Here is a 22,889-nt window from a genome sequence, read left to right on the forward strand (position 1 = left end):
GTAGCAAGAGACCAGTGGGTAATTTATCCTGGAGCTGGCCCTTCTGCTCTATGGAAGCATCACGGTACAGTGGGGAGGCCATAGGCTTTGGAGCCAGGCAGATGTGAGGTTTCAATTCCCAGTTCCACTATATGTGGTCTTGAGCAAGTTACTTAAGTCCTCAACTTCTCTGAGTTTCAGTGTATGCTTGTGGGGATGACTAGTAATGACTAGGGTTATTATATAACTTGGAGATAACATATGCAAAGTGTCTGGTACATTCTTAATAAATGAGGGGCTATCATCACTGTCACTCTGATGTTGTTTCAGCAAGTTCTGTGAGTGTGGTGATGGAAATGCTAAATCCATGTTCTGTGAAGCAGAATGCCTCCCTGCTGGGCCTCAGTGGCAATGCCAACTGTAGCCTTCTTTGCCAAAGGACAGGCCGGTGGAGCTGCAGGAGGGAGAAAGCAAGCTGTTGTACAAAGCTCAAGATATAGTTGAGTTCTGAGGTTTATGCTCATCCACTTGTTGGCAGTTTCTACTCAGATGGCCAATTCCTGGCTTTGGTCCCACTGAGGACTCCGTGGACAATGCTGCCAGCTCAGGTGCCTACTCCTCCCCACCTAATTCTGACAAGGTGTTCTCATGCTCCTTGGAAACATCAAGACCAGACTAAGCGGACAGCTAATTGCAAATTCATTTTCCATGCATGAAACAAATCGAAAAAGCCAACAGCTTACACACAGTCCTTTGAATTGAAGTTGCAAATGCTTCTCACAGAAGTCCACATGGGATTAAAAAACCATAGGCCTGAGAGACTGGGCATCAGTCATCATTTCTTCCATTTTACAGATGGGGATGTCTGGGAGTCATGCTTCATATTGCTGGAACAAGAGAGAAGCCTAATCTCCTCACTTCTTGTACGGCCTCCTAAATCTAAATTGAGCTGGGGTATTTCAAAGGTTGAGGTTCAGCCTGATCTTTTTCAATTCTTTCTTGCATTTAAAAACAGAGCCACAAAGGGGTGATATCCAGCCCCTCAAAGTGGTAAGTTATCCTATGACTCAGCTTGATTGTGAGGTGCAACCCTCTAGAGTAAACCCAACATTACTGCTGCCAATACCACCACCACCCTTCACCCAGAGAAGTACATGACAAGAGAAATGTGAGTGATATGACCATAATGCTCTGAGTACAGGGGTGGGGAGCTGTGGTCAGTAAAGAGAATGGTAGGGTACAGGAGTGAAGGGGTCAGTGCACGCAGGATAAAATGACATTAGGAGAGATTAGGCTCTTATAATTACACAGAGGACTACCTGCATATTTAAGCAACATCACCCTATGATTAAATTCATTTATTTAAAATCCATTCATCATCTATTCATTCATGAATCAACTTTTCAAGTCAGCGTCTATTGAACACCTTCTATGTATGCCAGGCACTGCATTAGACTCTGGGTATTTAAGGATGAGCAAGATACCCGTTGCTATGATTTCAACGTGGTTTGTTTGTCCCCAACAAATCTAATGTTGAAATTTGATCCCAGTGTTGGAAATGGGGCCTAATGAGAGATATTTGGGTCATGGGGTAGGATCCCTCATGAATAGATTAATGCCCTCTCTTGGGTGTGAGTGAGTTCTTACTCTACTTGTTCCCATGAGAGCTGCTTGTTAAAAAGAGTCCCCCACCCATCTCTTGCTTCCTCTCTCACCACGTGATCTCCACATACACCAGCTCCCTTTCACCTTCTGCCATGAGTGGAAGCAGCCTGGGGCCCTCGCCAGGTGCAAATGCCCAATCTTGAACTTTCCAGCAGTCAGAATCATGAGCCAAGTAAGGCCTTTTCCATTATAAATCACCCAGCTTCACGTATTCCTTTATAGCAACACAAAACAAACTAAGACACCCATTGTGCCCTAGAGAAAGAGACTCAGTACATCAGTGACGTGGCAGATACAGAACCAGGGTATCTAATCTAGCTCCATCCCAGAGCAGAAATGTCTTCACATATACTAGCGAGTTTCTATATCTTTGTTTACCTCACTCTTATCATCTGGAATGCCCTCCCTCACAACTTCTCTGTGATAAAACCACCTTCATCCTTAAGTGCCTGGCACAAGGCCTCCTTCTCCTTAAAACCTCCCCAAGCTGGCTCTCAAAACTATTCTCTCATGCCTCTGTGTTCCCACAATGCCTTGCACCTGAAATTTAGGCTCTATCAGGGCTGATTTCCACAGGAACTGTGGTTTACAACTGTCTCCTAGATCAAACCCCCAGTATCTTAAGAACAGAGTGTCATAAGGACAGGGCCTTGCCTTCATCATCTTTGTAGAGTGTACATACTGAGGAAGGGCTCAATAAATGAATGGCAAGATGCTTTACTTTTCTCCCAACTTTCTTTCAGGGGTATAACAACCATCCTCCTTCTGAGACCCTAGTATACACCAAGCTATGAAAATAAAAGATAAGCCAGGCACGATGGCTCACGCCTCTAATCCCAGCACTTTGAGAGGCCAAGGCTGGAGAATTGCTTGAGCCCAGGAATTTGAGATCAGCCTGGGCAACACAGTGAGACCCTATCTCTACAAAAAATAAAATAAATTGAGTGTGCTGGCAAGTGCTTGTAATCCCAGCTACTTGGGAGGCTGAAGAAGGAGGGTCACTTGAGCCCAGGAGGCTAAGGCTGCAGTGAGCTGATGTTGTGCCACTGCACTCCAGCCAGTGACAGAGTGAGACCCTACCTCAAAAAAAAAAAAAAAAAAAAATACAACAGAGGATTTTGTAATGTGAGTGGAGGTACGCAAAAGAAGCGAAGGCCATTGCAGCACCACTCGAAGGAATATGCTCGGAGGCTACTCGCCTTGGCCCCTCTTCACCTCAGGGACCCCCATACAGCTCCACAACACCTAATGAGTGATAATTCAAGCCAAAGACCAAGGAGGAAGAAAAAAGTGGAGCCTAGGGAACATGGGAGCAAAAGGCTGAGCAAAGGCATTTGAGGCCACAAAGAGCTGTGGGAGAGGACAGGAGAGGCTCCCAAGAGACCCTCAGGGAATTCATGAGCATGAAGGACAAAGGCTGAGCACATCCTGTGAACTCAGTGGAGTGAAAGAAGCACTGACCATTCTCTAGTCAACATGAGACTTTGGTGGGTTCCTTGAGTGAGAAAGAAAAAACTGTTCTTCATCTCCTTCTGGGTTCCATGTGGTATGCTGGCTGAACAATAGCAAGTATGGATGATGGAGGCTGCACTGATCCACACTCAGTGGTTAAGGGCAGGGAAAGAGGTTATAAATGTTGTTGAAAGAGCAAAGGAATGACACATTCATTTATGTAAGGGGGCTTGACAGATGTTAGGAGGAAAAAGGGAGCTCCTAGCCCCACAAGGCAGTGGGTGCCTTTTTATTATAGGGACCCCAGACGTTGCAAAGACTTCTTCCCAGTCCCCCTTTGACCCTGTGTAGCCAAGAAAATGCCCTTGAGCACCATCTAATTTAGGTCATTGCGTGCCATGGGATTCCTTGCAGCCTGCCACATCTTACTCTGGGAGGAGTGGCAAGGAAGTTAGTTGTCTGGATCTAACTAGCCCTAGAGAGGCAGCTTGCATAGAGGGAAGCAAAGCACTTTGGAATCAGAACACTTGGGTTGAAATCTTTCTCTGTCACTTCCCAACTCAGATTCTGTATAAATTTCTGTTTGTTTTTGAGACAGTGTGTCACCCTGTCACCCAGGCTGAAGTGCAGTAGTGCGACCACGGCTCACTGCAGTCTCAACCTCCCATCCCAGGCTCAGGTGATCCTCCCACCTCAGCCTTCTGAGTAGCTGAGACTACAGACTTGCACCACCATGCCCAGCTAACCTTTGGTATTTTTTGTAGAGATGGAGTTTTGCCATGTTGCCCGGGCTGCTCTAAAACTCCTGGAGTCAAGCAGTCTGCCTGCCTCAGCCACCCAAAGTGCCACTGCTCCCTGCCAATTTTGGATAAGTTTTTAAGGACTCTGAAATTCATTTGGAGTGAAAAACAGACATAATGTCAGCTATGCAAATGACTGTTGTGAGAAGAAAGGTAGGTAGACAAACATAACAGATTTGACAGAACATCGTTTGGAATGTAGTCAGTATTTAATAAATGGCAGATAACATGAGGGAGACTAAATACCATGATGTATCCAGAAAGCAGCAGCCATAATACATGAAGTTCATAGAAGTCACTTTCTGGTTCACATTTCATCCACATCTACATTCCTTTATCAAACATCAACTGGGCACCTATCAAGGGTTAGACACTATTTTAGGGGCAGAGGATATAGCTTTGAATGAGACAGACATGGGCCCTGCCTTCGAGTTGCTCAGAGCCTAATGAGAGAAGCAAACAATCACTGAAATCTGCCATGGTAAGTACTAGAAACTAGAACTAGTTGTTCCCAGAGCACCAATGAGAAAGGGCTTGACTGGGAAAATGGGAAGAGGAGAGCGGCTCAAAGGAGTTAAATGATGTGTCCAAGGTTACACAGCTGGATTAACTTCTGCAATGCCTCTCAAAAGTGATGGTTTAGCTGCCTCATCATGCATCACAGCATCGTAGCGCTCACCACCATCAACTACAATTGTCCCACCAGGAGATGGAGCCCAGGAATCTTCCAGATACTCGTGCAGCACCTCTTAGATTGGTCACTGTGAAATAAGTACCATGTCTCCTAGATTATGAGCACTTTGAGGGCAAGAGCTACATATCTTTCAGAGCCCAACACAGGGTTTGAAACACAGTACGTCATCAATAAATATTGAATACTGAATTAATGAGTAAATGGTGCTCACATAGTTTAACTGATTTGCACAAGATTACTTGGCTAATAAGCAGCAGGGCTGGTGCAGATACAAGTTCTGTGACTCTCTCTTTCAACACTGAGTAAAGGGAAAAAATGAACAACCAGTGAATGACTCTGCCTGGCCTGGAAGAGCAAAGATTCAAATGATTTTTTTTTCCCCAAATCGTTTTCACAGATTATGACATGGCTCCATCTGACCAGCAGAGGGCAGGCTTGGATGGAACTAGCATCCCAGGCCCTCTGCCCAGAGTCATCATCTGTGCCTTGGCGCTACAGAGACGGTGATTTTTTTTTTGAGGGAGGGGAAACAACAACAACAACAACAAAACCTACCAGAGCTGAAAGTCTTTTCCAAATTATCCTACCTATGTCAACATCCTGTCGTATTTATTGAATGGTTGGATCTGGATAGAAACAGGGCCTCATACTGTGTTTAGTTCCCTGGATCCCTCGTAACCTATTTCCTTTTATCAGCCCAAAAGTAGCTTTAATCTATTCTCCTTTGGCAGAGATGGGGGTGACTAGAACGGGCATGGAGGGGAGGGGTAAATAAATAAGTCAGGAAAAGCTTCTGCTTAGATGGTAACATTTACTTTTTGTCAAATTTGAAACATTTTTGACCTTTATATTTTCAAAAGCGTTTTTCAATCCTTTTCATACTCTTCAGGGATTCCAATTACATATACCTTATATCGCCTGAAATTGTCCCACAGGTCGATATGATTCTGTTTATCAATCTTCCTTTCATCTGTGTGTCAATTTTTTGTAGTTTCTTTTGATTTGTCTTCATCACTCCTTTCTTCTGCAGTGTCCAGTCTTCTCTTTAACCCATCCAGTAAATTGTTCATTTCCAGTCTTGTATTTTTCAGTTCTACAATTGTCATTTGGTTTTTATAGTTTTAATTTTTGAGCTAAAATTCCTCATTTCTGCCATCTTTCTGTCCACCTTTCCTTCAAATTCTTAAACACATTTATAATAGTTGTTTTAAAGTCTTTGTCTGCTAACTCCTACATCCATGTCATCTCTGGGACTATTTATATTGACAATTTTTTTCCTGATTATGAATCATATTTTCTAGCTTTTTTCATATCTAGTAATTTTTTTATTATACACTGGACCAACTGAATTGGAGAGCTTAGACTATATTTTCCTTTGAAGAGCATGGAGTTTTATTTTAGCGCACACTTAAGCTACTAGCAGATCATCTTGATCCTACTGAGGCTTGGTTTTACACCTTTTTAGGGTGGGTGTAGAGTTGCCCTTACTTCAGGCAATGATCCTTCATTCTAAAATGTGGTCTTTTTAACTTCTCAATTAAATTCTCTGAGTTTTCAATGGGATTGCTTCACTTTGAATGGTTGGAATGTCAACATCTCCAAGCACTGTGTGACCTCTGGAATCATTGTTCAGTTCTCAGCTCCACAGGAACTCTTCTCTGTTAGGCCTTGTGTAGTCTTACCCTGCATATATGCAACTTAGTTTTCAAAGACCCAATGGGTTCTCTATGCATATTTTTAAAGTTCCTGTTCTGTACTGTATTCTCTTCTCCAGTACCCTGTCCCACAAATTCTGGCCACCTCAGTAGCCCCAAACTCTATTTCTATTTCTTCCACTCAGCAAAACATCAGGGAACCGCAATCTCTTCCCAAATCATTTTGTAAGTTTCTCTTCTGTTAAGCCTCACAATCCTGTGACTTCTAACGTCCAACGACTGACAACAGTTGCCTCATATATTTTGTTCCGTTTTGTTGCCATTGATAGTGGGAGGAGAACTCTGATATTCATAACTCTGCATTGGGAGATATAGAAATTCAGGAGGTAACATTTAAGCTGAGACTTATAAGATGACAAGAAGCCAACTACGCAGAAAGCCACAGGACTAATATGTTCAGGCAGAAGGGTTAACATGTGCACAGGCCAGACAGCAAAGCTTGCTATATTTCTCTCCAGAGAAAATATGTATATATGTGTGACTGTATTTGTGTGCACACATAGGTTGGTAAACATCTATGTAACTAAAGCTATCTCAAGTGGCATAATAGTAAAAGCATGGGCTCTGGAATCAAACATCCCAGGGGCAAATCCTGCCGCTTAGAATTAGCAGCAACGGATGTTCAGCAATTCACTTAACTCTTGGTTTCAACTCTTTCTTGTGTCAAATGAGGCCTGTTACATACATGAAGCAGGACTCTCATGGGGATTAAACGTGATAATGTGTGTTAAGTATTTAGCAAGATAATTGAATAAATAGTATATAATGTGTTATTATTTCCTCTTCTGTAAGTTTTTAAATAATGTTCAAAGAGTGAAATATAATGTATAAAATATGGGGCAATGTATAAAATACAGAAACTATTTTCCAAATATAAATACCACTTTTCTGAGTTCTTTCAAGTTCTTGAATATCAAGTTATTCAACTAGGAACAAAGGAAAGTTTCACATGTATCCCACACTTAACATATTCCTGATTCCAACATTCTCTTATTTGGGTTATTTATAAACATATCCGTACTCTGCCCATTCTTCCACCCTCAGGTCAGACTGTTAAGGTCGTTTGAGTGCAGAGACAAGTTTTATTTATATTTGTCTCTCGTACAGACAGTGGCCCAGCACCTAGCATATAGTATGTTTATTCAAACATTATGAATTTTTCTTCAAAGGAGTAAATAGACTTATTTTTTCATACAAGAAAATAAAATTTGGAGTTATGCATATACCACACCAAAGCAGTCTGTTATAATGATGAAAATCCAGTTATCCCATTGTGATTCCACTTAATACTGAACAACCCACTAGGAGTAGTAGAAAGACATGGGAAAACAGAGACCTGGTTTCAAAACCTAGCTCCATCCTATTTACTAAATGACCTTGAGTAAGTTGCTTAATAGCCTGAATTTCAGTTTCCTTATCTATAACAAAGGAATAATAACTACCTCATGGGGTCTGTTATAAACATTATTAAGAAATAATATATCTAAAGACTCTACCACAGAGTATCCATGCTACATTGTAGGAACTCAGTTCTCATCATTCAATGGACTCAATCAACTATTAATTAACTCTGAATTTTTATGTACAACAGTAAGTCTGGCTGATCCTCCACAGTATTTCAGGGGCTATGGTGGACACCCACCTATGATATTGTCTATCCAACCCCCTCTGTCCATTTGAGAATAGTTCTTCCTTCAATTGCAACCATGTGATTTGCATGCACAGGAAATTATATATATACATACATATACACACACACACACACATATGTACATATATACACACACACGTATATATATATATTTTTTTCTTTTTTTAAAATTATTATTATTATTATACTTTAGGTTTTATGGTACATGTGCGCAATGTGCAGGTAAGTTACATATGTATACATGTGCCATGCTGGTGCGCTGCACCCACCAACTCGTCATTTAGCATTAGGTATATCTCCCAATGCTATCCCTCCCCCCTCCCCCCACCCCACAACAGTCCCCGAAGTGTGATGTTCCCCTTCCTGTGTCCATGTGTTCTCATTGTTCAATTCCCACCTATGAGTGAGAATATGCGGTGTTTGGTTTTTTGTTCTTGCGATAGTTTACTGAGAATGATGATTTCCAATTTCATCCATGTCCCTACAAAGGACATGAACTCATCATTTTTTATGGCTGCATAGTATTCCATGGTGTATATGTGCCACATTTTCTTAATCCAGTCTATCATTGTTGGACATTTGGGTTGGTTCCAAGTCTTTGCTATTGTGAATAATGCCGCAATAAACATACGTGTGCATGTGTCTTTATAGCAGCATGATTTATAGTCCTTTGGGTATATACCCAGTAATGGGATGGCTGGGTCAAAGGGAATTTCTAGTTCTAGATCCCTGAGGAATCGCCACACTGACTTCCACAAGGGTTGAACTAGTTTACAGTCCCACCAACAGTGTCAAAGTGTTCCTATTTCTCCACATCCTCTCCAGCACCTGTTGTTTCCTGACTTTTTAATGATCACCATTCTAACTGGTGTGAGATGGTATCTCATTGTGGTTTTGATTTGCATTTCTCTGATGGCCAGTGATGGTGAGCATTTTTTCATGTGTTTTTTGGCTGCATAAATGTCTTCTTTTGAGAAGTGTCTGTTCATGTCCTTCGCCCACTTTTTGATGGGGTTGTTTGTTTTTTTCTTGTAAATTTGTTGGAGTTCATTGTAGATTCTGGATATTAGCCCTTTGTCAGATTAGTAGGTTGCGAAAATTTTCTCCCATTTTGTAGGTTGCCTGTTCACTCTGATGGTAGTTTCTTTTGCTGTGCAGAAGCTCTTTAGTTTAATTAGATCCCATTTGTCAATTTTGGCTTTTGTTGCCATTGCTTTTGGTGTTTTAGACATGAAGTCCTTGCCCATGCCTATGTCCTGAATGGTAATGCCTAGGTTTTCTTCTAGAGTTTTTATGGTTTTAGGTCTAACATTTAAGGCTTTAATCCATCTTGAATTGATTTTTGTATAAGGTGTAAGGAAGGGATCCAGTTTCAGCTTTCTACATATGGCTAGCCAGTTTTCCCAGCACCATTTATTAAATAGGGAATCCTTTCCCCATTTCTTGTTTTTCTCAGGTTTGTCAAAGATCAGATACTTGTAGATATGTGGCATTATTTCTGACGGCTCTGTTCTGTTCCATTGATCTATATCTCTGTTTTGGTACCAGTACCATGCTGTTTTGGTTACTGTAGCCTTGTAGTATAGTTTGAAGTCAGGTAGTGTGATGCCTCCAACTTTGTTCTTTTGGCTTAGGATTGACTTGGCGATGCGGGCTCTTTTTTGGTTCCATATGAACTTTAAAGTAGTTTTTTCCAATTCTGTGAAGAAAGTCATTGGTAGCTTGATGGGGATGGCATTGAATCTGTAAATTACCTTGGGAAGGATGGCCATTTTCATGATATTGATTCTTCCTACCCATGAGCATGGAATGTTCTTCCATTTGTTTGTATCCTCTTTTATTTCCTTGAGCAGTGGTTTGTAGTTCTCCTTGAAGAGGTCTTTCACATCCCTTGTAAGTTGGATTCCTAGGTATTTTATTCTCTTTGAAGCAATTGTGAATGGGAGTTCACTCATGATTTGGCTCTCTGTTTGTCTGTTATTGATGTATAAGAATGCTTGTGATTTTTGCACATTGATTTTGTATCCTGAGACTTTGCTGAAGTTGCTTATCAGCTTAAGGAGATTTTGGGCTGAGACAATGGGGTTTTCTAGATATACAATCATGTCATCTGCAAACAGGGACAATTTGACTTCCTCTTTTCCTAATTGAATACCCTTGATTTCCTTCTCCTGCCTAATTGCCCTGGCCAGAACTTCCAACACTATGTTGAATAGAAGTGGTGAGAGAGGGCATCCCTGTCTTGTGCCAGTTTTCAAAGGGAATGCTTCCAGTTTTTGCCCATTCAGTATGATATTGGCCATGGGTTTGTCATAAATAGCTCTTATTATTTTGAGATACGTCCCATCAATTCCTAATTTATTGAGAGTTTTTAGCATGAAGCGTTGTTGAATTTTGTCAAAGGCCTTTTCTGCATCTATTGAGATAATCATGTGGTTTTTGTCTTTGGTTCTGTTTATATGCTGGATTACATTTATTGATTTGCGTATATTGAACCAGCCTTGCATCCCAGGGATGAAGCCCACTTGATCATGGTGGATAAGCTTTTTGATGTGCTGCTGGATTCGGTTTGCCAGTATTTTATTGAGGATTTTTGCATCAATGTTCATCAAGGATATTGGTCTAAAATTCTCTTTTTTTGTTGTGTCTCTGCCAGGCTTTGGTATCAGGATGATGCTGGCCTCATAAAATGAGTTAGGGAGGATTCCCTCTTTTTCTATTGATTGGAAGAGTTTCAGAAGGAATGGTACCAGCTCCTCTTTGTACCTCTGGTAGAATTCGGCTGTGAACCCATCTGGGCCTGGACTTTTTTTGGTTGGTAAGCTATTGATTATTGCCACAATTTCAGCTCCTGTTATTGGTCTATTCAGAGATTCAACTTCTTCCTGGTTTAGTCTTGGGAGGGTGTATGTGTTGAGGAATTTATCCATTTCTTCTAGATTTTCTAGTTTATTTGCATAGAGGTGTTTGTAATATTCTCTGATAGTAGTTTGTATTTCTGTGGGATCGGTGGTGATATCCCCTTTATCATTTTTTATTGCATCTATTTGATTCTTCTCTCTTTTTTTCTTTATTAATCTTGCTAGCGGTCTATCAATTTTGTTGATCCTTTCAAAAAACCAGCTCCTGGATTCATTTATTTTTTGAAGGGTTTTTTGTGTCTCTATTTCCTTCAGTTCTGCTCTGATTTTAGTTATTTCTTGCCTTCTGCTAGCTTTCGAATGTGTTTGCTCTTGCTTTTCTAGTTCTTTTAATTGTGACGTTAGGGTGTCAATTTTGGATCTTTCCTGCTTTCTCTTGTGGGCATTTAGTGCTATAAATTTCCCTCTACACACTGCTTTGAATGCATCCCAGAGATTCTGGTATGTTGTGTCTTGGTTCTCGTTGGTTTCAAAGAACATCTTTATTTCTGCCTTCATTTCGTTATGTACCCAGTAGTCATTCAGGAGCAGGTTGTTCAGTTTCCACGTAGATGAGCGGTTTTGAGTGAGATTCTTAATCCTGAGTTCTAGCTTGATTGCACTGTGATCTGAGAGACAGTTTGTTACAATTTCTGTTCTTTTACATTTATTGAGGAGAGCTTTACTTCCAAGTATATGGTCAATTTTGGAATAGGTGTGGTGTGGTGCTGAAAAAAATGTATATTCTGTTGATTTGGGGTGGAGAGTTCTGTAGATGTCTATTAGGTCCACTTGGTGCAGAGCTGAGTTCAATTCCTGGGTATCCTTGTTGACTTTCTGTCTCGTTGATCTGTCTAATGTTGACAGTGGGGTGTTAAAGTCTCCCATTATTAATGTGTGGGAGTCTAAGTCTCTTTGTAGGTCACTCAGGACTTGCTGTATGAATCTGGGTGCTCCTGTATTGGGTGCATATATATTTAGGATACTTAGCTCTTCTTGTTGAATTATTCCCTTTACCATTATGTAATGGCCTTCTTTGTCTCTTTTGATCTTTGTTGGTTTAAAGTCTGTTTTATCAGAGACTAGGATTGCAACCCCTGCCTTTTTTTGTTTTCCATTTGCTTGGTAGATCTTCCTCCATCCTTTTATTTTGAGCCTATGTGTGTCTCTGCACGTGAGATGGGTTTCCTGAATACAGCACACTGATGGGTCTTGAGTCTTTATCCAATTTGCCAGTCTGTGTCTTTTAATTGGAGCATTTAGTCCATTTACATTTAAAGTTAATATTGTTATGTGTGAATGTGATCCTGTCATTATGATGTTAGCTGGATATTTTGCTCGTTAGTTGATGCAGTCTCTTCCTAGTCTCGATGGTCTTTACATTTCGGTATGATTTTGCAGTGGCTGGTACCGGTTGTTCCTTTCCATGTTTAGCGCTTCCTTCAGGAGCTCTTTTAGGGCAGGCCTGGTGGTGACAAAATCTCTCAGCATTTGCTTGTCTGTAAAGTATTTTATTTCTCCTTCACTTATGAAGTTTAGTTTGGCAGGATATGAAATTCTGGGTTGAAAATTCTTTTCCTTAAGAATGTTGAATATTGGCCCCCACTCTCTTCTGGCTTGTAGGGTTTCTGCCGAGAGATCCGCTGTTAGTCTGATGGGCTTCCCTTTGATGGTAACCCGAGCTTTCTCTCTGGCTGCCCTTAACATTTTTTCCTTCATTTCAACTTTGGTGAATCTGACAATTATGTGTCTTGGAGTTGCTCTTCTCGAGGAGTATCTTTGTGGCGTTCTCTGTATTTCCTGAATCTGAATGTTGGCCTGCCTTGCTAGATTGGGGAAGTTCTCCTGGATAATATCCTGCAGAGTGTTTTCCAACTTGTTTCCATTCTCCCCGTCACTTTCAGGTACACCAATCAGACGTAGATTTGGTCTTTTCACATAGTCCCACATTTCTTGGAGGCTTTGCTCGTTTCTTTTTATTCTTTTTTCTCTAAACTTCCCTTCTCGCTTCATTTCATTCATTTCATCTTCCAGGGCTGATACCCTTTCTTCCATTTGATCTCAGGGGCTCCTGAGGCTTCTGCATTCTTCACGTAGTTCTCGAGCCTTGGTTTTCAGCTCCATCAGCTCCTTTAAGCACTTCTCTGTATTGGTTATTCTAGTTATACATTCTTCTAAATTTTTTTCAAAGTTTTCAACTTCTTTGCCTTTGGTTTGAATATCCTCCCGTAGCTCAGAGTAATTTGATCGTCTGAAGCCTTCTTCTCTCAGCTCGTCAAAGTCATTCCCCGTCCAGCTTTGTTCCGTTGCTGGTGAGGAACTGCGTTCCTTTGGAGGAGGAGAGGTACTCTGGTTTTTAGAGTTTCCAGTTTTTCTGCTCTGTTTTTTCCTCATCTTTGTGGTTTTATCTACTTTTGGTCTTTGCTGATGGTGACGTACAGATGGGTTTTTGGTGTGGATGTCCTTTCTGTTAGTTTTCCTTCTAACAGACAGAACCCTCAGCTGCAGGTCTGTTGGAGTACCTGGCCGGCCGTGTGAGGTGTCAGTCTGCCCCTGCTGGGGGGTGCCTCCCAGTTAGGCTGCTCGGGGATCAGGGGTCAGGGACCCACTTGAGGAGGCAGTCAGCCCGTTCTCAGATCTCCAGCTGAGTGCTGGGAGAACCACTGCTCTCCTCACAGCTGTCAGACAGGGACATTTAAGTCTGCAGAGGTTACTGCTGTCTTTTTGTTTGTCTGTGCCCTGCTCCCAGAGGTGGAGCCTACAGAGGCAGGCAGGCCTCCTTGAGCTGTGGTGGGCTCCACCCAGCTCAAGCTTCCAGGCTGCTTTGTTTACCTAAGCGAGCCTGGGCAATGGCGGGAGCCCCTCCCCCAGCCTCGCTGCCGACTTGCTGTTTGATCTCAGACTGCTGTGCTAGCAATCAGCGAGACTCCGTGGGCGTAGGACCCTCTGAGCCAGGTGCGGGCTATACTCTCCTGGGGCACCGTTTCCTAAGCCCGTCGGAAAAGCACAGTATTCGGGTGGGAGTGGCCCGATTTTCCAGGTGCCGTCTGTCCCCCCTGGAAAGGGAACTCCCTGACCCCTTGCGCTTCCCGAGTGAGGCAATGCCTCGCCCCTGCTTCGGCTGGTGCACGGTGCGCTCACCCACTGACCTGCGCCCACTGTCTGCCACTCCCTAGTGAGATGAACACGGTACCTCAGATGGAAATGCAGAAATCACCCGTCTTCTGCATCGCTCGCGCTGGGAGCTGTAGACCAGAGCTGTTCCTATTCGGCCATCTTGGCTCCTCCCCCTTTTTTTTCTTTTTGAGATGGAGTTTCACTCTGTTGTCCAGGCTGGAGTACAGTGGTGCAATCTCGGCTCAGTACAACCTCTGCCTCCCAGGTTCAAGCGATTCTCCTGCCTCAGCCTCCTACAGGCATGCACCACCACGCCCAGCTCATTTGTGTGTGTGTTTTTAGTAGAGTCGGGGTTTTGCTATGCTGGCCAGGCTGGTCTCGAACTCCTGACCTCAAGCGATCCTCCCACCTCAGCCTCCCAAAGTGTTGGGATTATAGGCATGAGCCACCGTGCCCAGCCTATATTCTTAAAGATTCTACCCCTGGCCATAGCTGATTGGTCAGAGATGGGCATCTAACCCATGCAAGGCCGCTCAGAGCCTTTCCCTCAATTTTTCAAACTCAAAGTAAGTAAACACCTCACTGATGGTGAATGTTGCAAGATGTGAAATTTGTGAGTTTTGACAACCATGTTCCAATCAGATGGAGGAAGCAAATCTGTAGAGCAAAAGAATGAACGGATGGAACATGAGAGGCATAAAAGAGAAACAGGGAGATGTGGAAGCATTTGAGTTCCTGACACTAAGTTGCATCAGAGCTCTTCCTGTGATTTAGTTACTCAGACTTTCATTCATGTGAAGTTCCTGTGTTATTCTGAGTCCTATGAGCAGTTCTGAGGTGAGATTAGAAGTGCAAGACATAGATTAGGGAAAATATCTAATCTATGTCTTGTGATAGAAAATGTGAGAGAAAATGTGGATGGAGACAGAGAAGGCTGGGCGAGCCATCAGACCAAGAAGAGGGTTTAATCTTTGTGAAGAGAAGAATAAAGGGGAAAGGTTGGGTGGAAGAGTCTTGGGCTGCAGTGCAGTTCTAAGAAAGTTCACCAAGTCCGATGGGGAATCCTTGAGCCAGAAGTCACCTATCAGAGGAGTCCTGTGTCTCCCAAGAACAGCCCAGTACAGAATCTTGCCACATTCACTCACTAGCTGGGAGCAACTTGTGTAGGGTTGCCAGATTACTTATAGGACACTCAGTTAAATTTGAATTTGAATTTCAGATAAATGATGAATCATTTGTTAGTATAAATAGGTCCCAAATATTGCATGGGCATCCCGTATTTTTATTTGCTAAATCTGACACGCCTAAGCTTGTGGGGGCACTTGTATTCAGTGTAACACAGTAAGAGATTTGAGTGCAGCAGCCAGGACCATCCGCCAGTCACGCTTTCACAATCAGGGATCTGTGAGGCACAACCCCGTGGCCGCCACAGTACACCTTCCAGTAGATTTCTCTTCTTCCAAAACTAGTCGGAGTTTACCGTTTTCACTTGCAATCTAAAGAATTCTGACTGATTGCTACAGTTACCTATTGGCTTATAACACACCATCCCCAACTTTGTAGTGTAAAACAAAAACTATTTTATTATGCCTGTGGCTTCTATGGGTCATGAATTGGGACATTTTATAGGGAGGATGGCTTATCTCTGCTCCACAATGTCTGAGGCCTCATCTGGGATGCAAAAACTAAGGATGATACAAGTGGCTGAGGGACTGAGTCATCTGGAGGCTTCTTCACTGGTATGTCTGGTGCCTAGGCTGGGAGGACTTGAGGGCTGGGCTCAGCTGAGACTGTGAACCAGAATGCCTACACATGTCTTCTCCATGTGGCATGGAATTCCTCACAACGTGACTGCCTCAGGGTAGTTGGATATTTTCCTTAGAGGCTTAGGACCCCAAGCATGATTATTTCAGTAAACAAGGCAGGAACTATATGGTCTTTAATGTCATAGCCTCAGAAGTTACCCAGCCTCACAACTGCTGTATCCTACTGGTCAAAGCAAGCACAAGCCACCCACATTCAAGGAGAGGGGATCTAGACCCCACCTTATGATGAGAAAGAATTTATAGGCATATTTTTAAAGTGCCACAATTAGCCGGATGTGGTGGCAGGTGCCTGTAATCCCAGCTACTCACGAGGCTGAGGCAGGAGAATTGCTTGAACCCGGGAGGGAGGTTGCAGTGAGCCAAGATCACGCGGTTGCACTCCAGCCTGGGCAACAAGAGTGAAACTCCATCTCAAAAAATATATAAAATAAATAAAATAAAGTGCCACTTTAATTAGTTGACCAGGCTTAGCACATGATTTTTTAAAATCCCTCTTGCCTCTTAAAGTCTATGAAAGATGGTGCTCTGGTAGGAACGCTGGCTCTTTCAGAAGCAAGAACTCAAATGTTTTGTGAGTCTATGGCATAAAGTTCTTTCCTAACATCTACTCAGAGCATCCTTGGGGGCACCAACAAGACCACTAACTTTTTCTGCAGTCTTTCTTGACTGACAACCCTTCGATTAAAAATTTAAGCAACTGCATAATATAGAAGGAACATCAGAACAAGTTTATTTTCTTTACAGACAGAGACCTCCAATCCCATCAATTATTCTCTGTCATTTGGTGTAAAGCTGCAGATAGAGCTGACAATAGCTGTGAGGATGTGAGGAAGGAAAATGAGAACAGCCTTTTTTATCTTCAGAGACCTTGGGCAGACCAACTATCATTCTCACAACCAACTTTCTAAAGACTTTTGACAATCTGGATATCAGTAATAAATAGTTGATTGAAAAGTACCTCTTCATTGTATCATCTGTGCAAGAATCCATAATTAAAAATATAAAACAAAACACTGTGGGCTCCTTTATACGGCAGATGTGGATTTAAATTCTACCTTTTCTCCCATTTTTATCTTGGTAGACGTGTACAAGTCACTCTACCTTTCTGAGACTTATTTTCCACACAGTGCAATGCAATTAATAACCCTGCCTGAAAGAGTGAGTGTGAGAATTAGAATAATAAATATAAAATAAAGCACCCAGAAGATTGCATAGTGGCGGGTGAGATATAAAAAGAAATTTCAGAGTAAACATCACCAGATGCTTGCCATGTACCAAACACCATACTAGAAACTGCAGGGGACACAGGGATGATCAAGGCACAGTTCTTGTCACCAGAAATAACATAGTTGATTAAAGGACTAGCATATCTGCTATGAAGGAATCAGTGAGTATGAGGCTGAGTTCCAAGTAAGGTGTGTCCTAGCATTCTCTGGCTAGCCATTATTGCCTCAGTTTCCTCATCTGTTACAATGAGAATAATAATAACCACCTTGCCTACCTCACAGGGTTATGCTGAATACTACCTAAATAGTAGGCATTAAAGTCCTTGGTAAATACTAAAATATTAAAGTGTAGTCTTGCCTCACTAACCAAAGTGTGGCCCATGGACCACCAGAATTGACATCACCTAGGAGCTGGTTAGAAATGCAGATTCTCAGACCCCACCCCAGACCTACTGAATCAGAGTTTATTCTTTAACAAGACTATTCATGATTCCTATGCTCATTAACGTTGGAAAGACAGTGATCTATATAACAGTTAACATTGCGATTAAAAAAATGAAGCAATTTGATTCATTTCAAAGCAACCTATCGGCCCATGCAAAATGATCTAATAAAAATTAAAAGCCTAATTTCTAAGAAAACCAATTAGAAAGACAAGTGGGCCCCTAAATAGGACAGGGCTAAATAGGAGGCATTCCTAGAGGTTGTGGAATTTTGAAAACGTGCTTCAGTCTCACCACCAATGTCAACTGAGTAAAGAGTTTCCATCATAAGAAGGAGTTGTATAACCTGTCTTCTACCTGCATGGCAGAGCCCTGGCCAAGCAGGTCATTTTAGCCATCTCAATGAGCGAGGCACTTCATGGTGCACTGGGCCCACTGTGGCAACTGCAATCAAATCAAGATGGGTAATGTGCAGTATAAGTGTTTAGCCCTCAAAGTGCCTCATTCAGCCCTCTATTATGGCTTCATCCATTGTACCCTATTATCTGTCTTCAGTTCTGTCTCCTCCACTGCACTGTGAGCTCCTTGGGGGTCAAGAACAATGACTCTGTTTTCTCAGTAATCTCTCAACTCTCAGCACAGTGCTACTGCAAAACTGATGGGAAGATTTAGTGGGGGGTTAAAGGGAAGGTCCCCATTTTGGTCAGATCCAATGTGGACACCTTTTCTTCTTACACGGTTCCCGTTCTTCTGATCCCCTTCTGTGTACCTGTCTCAAAAGCTCTTATTCTTTACCTGTGCAAAGTCTTTGGATTCATTTTAAACAGAATTTTTATTAACATATTTTTATTGAGGCTTTTTCTATTTTGAATTACTATAACTTTTATATACAGTGGAAGGTAAGGGAGGTGTTCAACTTTATTGTTTGCATATGGCTATCTAGTTGTCTCAGCACTTCAGACTATTCTTTGCCACCACTGAATTGTCTTGGCACTCTTTTCAGAAATCAGTTTACTGTATATGAAACTGCCTCAGTTCTATTCCATCTGTCTTTATGTCTATCCTTATGCCAGTGTCATACAGTCTTGATAACTGTACAGTTTTATTGCTTTGAAATCAGGAAGTGTGAGCTCTCCAACTTTGTTCGTTTTCAATACTGTTTTGGCTATTCAGGGTCCCTTGCAATTCCATATGAATTTTAGGATCAACTTTTTCATTTCTGCAAAAAAAAAAAAAAAAAAGAGGTGGGGTGGAGGGTGTGCAGCTAGGATTTTGAGAATTATTGCATTGAATCTGTGGGCCATTTTGTGGAGTATTACCATGTTGACAATATTAAGTTTTAACAATTGTTGAACACAGGATGTCTTTCCATTTATTTAGATTTCTTTAAATTTCTTTCAGTAATGATTTGTAATTTTTGATGTACACATTTGCACCTCTTTTTTATATTGTATCAAAATTGGAATTGTATTATATTTGATATTACTGCATCCAAAAATAAAATTGTTCTTTAAGTTTCATTTTTGATTGTTCATTGGCAATATATAAAAATGCACTTGATTTTTTTTAAACTTTAAGTTCCTGGATACATGTGCAGAATGTGCAGGTTTGTTACATAGGTATACATGTGCCACGGTGGTTTGCTGCACCTATTAACCCATCATCTAGGTTTTAAGCCCCGCATTAGGTGTTTGTCCTAATGCCCTCCCTCCCCTTGCCCTCCACCCACCAACAGACCCTGGTGTGTTGTTCACCTCCCTGAGTCCATGTGTTCTCATTGTTCAACTCCCACTTATGAGTGAGAACATGCGGCATTTGGTTTTCTGTTCCTGTGTTAGTTTGCTGAGAATGATGGCTTCCAGCTTCATCCATGTCCCTGCAAAGGACACGATCTCATTCTTTTCTTATGGCTGCAGAGTATTACATGGAAAAATACCCTTGATTTTTAGATATCAATCTTGCATTCTTCAACCTTGCAGAATTTATTTATTAGCCCTAGTAATGTTTTTGTGGATTCCATAAGATTTTCTTTATGCAATATGATGTCATCCATTAACAGAGACAGTTTTACTTCTTCCTTTCCAATCTGGATTATTTGATTTCTTTTTTCATTCATAATTACCCTGGCTAGAACCTCCAGTATAATGTTGAATAGACATAGCAAGATCAGACATTCTTGTCTTGTTGCTGATGTAAGGGGAAAAGCTTTCGGTCTTTCACCTATTAAGTAGGATATTAACTGTGAGTTTTTGCTAGATACCCTTTTCAGGTTGAGGAAGTTATCTCTAACTGTTGAGGGAACAGGTAGAAGAAACTTTGTTGAGTGTTTTTTTATTATTATTATTATGAAATGGTGTTGGTGTTTGTCAAATGTTTGTTTTTTTTGTTTTGTTTTTGCATGTATTGAGGTGATCATGTAGGGTTTTTCTCTGTATTCTATTAATATGGTGCATCACATTGATTAATTTGCATATATTGAAACAAACTTGCACTCCTGAGATAAATCCCATTTAGTCTTGGTGTATATAGTTTTTTAATTTATGGCTGAATTCAGTTTGCTAGTATTTTGTTGAAGATTTTGCACCTACATTCATAAGAGATACTGCTCTATCATTTCCCTTTCTTGTGATGTCTCTGCCTGATTTAAATATGCTGGCCTCAAAGAATGTGTTAGCCTCATAGAAAGTGTTCCCTCTTCTATTTTTTGGAATAATGTGTGAAAAATTGGTGTTAATTCTTCTTTAAATGTTTGGTAGAATTCGCTAGTGAAATCATCTGGTCCTGGACTTTTCTTTGTGGGAAGTTTTCTCATTAGTAATTCAATCTCCTTATTTGTTATAGGTCTATGAAGATTTATTATCTCTTCTTGAGTCAAATTCATTAGTGTGTGTCTTTCTAGCAATTTGTCCACTTCATCTAGGTTATCTAATTTTTTGGCATATATATTAATTGTTCATAGTATTCCCTTGTAAACTTTTTTATTTTTATAACACCAGTAATAATGTCCCCTCTTTCATTCCAGACTTAAGTGATGTGAATCTTCTCTCTTTTGTTCGTGGTCAGACCACCTAAATGTTTGTCAATTTGGTTGATCATTTCAAAGAACCAAGTTTTGGTTTTATTGATTTTCTGTATTGTTTTACTATTCTCGATTTCATTATTTCTGCTCTAATATTTATTATTTACTTCTACCTGCCTTAGGATTAGTTTGCTCTTCTTTTTCTAGTTTCTTAAAGTGGAAACTTAGGTTATTAATTTGAGGTCTTATCTTTTTTTAACTTTTAAATTTAGGAGTACATGTGCAGGACGTGTAGGTTTGTTAGTAAATGCATGTCATGGGGGTTTCTTGTACCAATTATTTCATCACCCAGGTATTAAGCCTAGAACCCATTAGTTATTTTTCCTGATACTCTCCCTCCTCCCACTCTCCACCTTCTGACAGGCCCCATTGTGTGTTGTTCCCCTCTCTGTGTCCATGTGTTCTCACTATTTAGCTCCCACTTGTAAGCAAGAACATGTGGTATTTGGTTTTCTGTGCCTGTGTCAGTTTGCTAAGGATAATGGCCTCCAGTTCCATCCATGTCCCTACAAAGGACATGATCTCATTCTTTTTAATGCCTGCATATATTTCATGGTGTGAACGTACCATATTTTCTTTATCTAGTCTGTCATTGACAGGCATTTAGGTTGATTCCATGTCTTTGCTATTGTGAATAGTGCTGCAGTGAACATACATGTGCATGTGTCTTTATAATAGAACGATTTCTATTTCTTTGGGTATACATTCAGTAATGAGAGTGCTGGGTGGAATGGTATTTCTGACTTTCGTTCTTTGAAGAATCGCCACATTGTCTTCCACAATGGTTGAACTAATTTACACTCCCACCCACAGTGTATAAGTGTTCCTTTTTCTCCACAACCTCATCAGCACCTGGTATTTTTTCACTTTTTAATAATAGCCATTCTGACTGGTGTGAGATGGTATCTCATTGTGGTTTTGATTTACATTTCTCTAAGGATCAGTGATGTTCAGCTTTTCTTCATACGCTTCTTGGCCACATCTATGTCTTCTTTTAGGAAGTATCTGTTCATGGCCTTTGCCTACTTTTTAATGGTGTTTTTTTTTTCTTTCTGGTAAATTTGTTTAAGTTCCTTATAGATGCTGGATATTAGACCTTTGTCAGACGCAGAGTTTGCAAAAATTTTCTCCTATTGTGTAGATTGTCTGTTTACTCTGTTGAAAAAAGAGTCTGAATAGCCAAGGCAATCCTAAGCAAAAACCTGGAGGCATCATGCTACTCAACTTCAAACCATACTACAGGGATACAGTAACCAAAACAGCATGGTACTGGTACAAAAACAGACACATAGGCCAATGGAACAGAATAAAGAACCCAGAAATAAGACCACACACCTACAACTATCTGATTTTTGACAAACCTGAGAAAAACAAGCAATGGAGAAAGGATTCCCTATTCAATAAATGGTGCTGGACTGGATAGCCATATGCAGAAAATTGAAACTGGACTCCTTCTTTACACTATATACAAAAATTAACTCGGGATGGATTAAAGACTTAAATGTAAAACCCCAAACTATAAAAACCCTGGAAGACAACCTAGGCAATACCATTCAGGACGTGGGCATGGGCAAAGATTTCATGATGAAGACGCCAAAAGCAAATGCAATAAAAGCAAAAATAGACAAATGGTATCTAATTAAAGAGCTTCTGCACAGAAGAGGTCTTCATCTATTTTTAAATATACACATTTACCTCTATAATTTCCCTCCAAGCATTGCTTTTGTGTATCCTATACGTTTTGGTATGTTGTGTTTTCATTTTCATTCATTTCAAAGTGTTTTCTAATTTCCCTTGTGATTTTTCTCTTTAATCCACTGGTTTTTAGGAGTGTATTGTTTGATTTCTACATATTTATGAATTGTAAGCATTAGTATGCTTCCTAAGCACCTCAAATTTAGCAGCCCAAAATTGAACTAACTTTTTTGTCTCTTCTCTCTACCTCACCTTGCTTTTCATACTGTCTTCCTTAGCTTTATGATATGCACCATTATTTACCCACTTCCCAAGACAGAAACGCTGGAGATATCCCATATCATTCATATTTAATTCTCTCTTATGGCTATAGCCAGTAAATCATCTAGTCTTACTGCCTCTCCATCCCCTTCCTCCCAAGTTTTTGGCATGCATCCTGTCCTCTGTCTTTACTAACACTACTCTATACTCGCTACTCTCATCATCTCTCTTCTTGACTATTACATCTATCGCCTTTTGGCCTATAGTTTTCGACCCTTCCTATTCACCTCCCACATTGCCAACAAAATATTCTTGCACTCATATTTGTTTTTGTTTTGTTTTGTTTTGAGACAGAGTCTCACTCTGTCACCTAGGCTAGAGTGCAG

The sequence above is a fragment of the Pongo abelii genome, chromosome 9, assembly GCF_028885655.2.
Source record: "Pongo abelii isolate AG06213 chromosome 9, NHGRI_mPonAbe1-v2.0_pri, whole genome shotgun sequence".
In the NCBI taxonomy this organism is placed as follows: Eukaryota; Metazoa; Chordata; class Mammalia; order Primates; family Hominidae; genus Pongo; species Pongo abelii.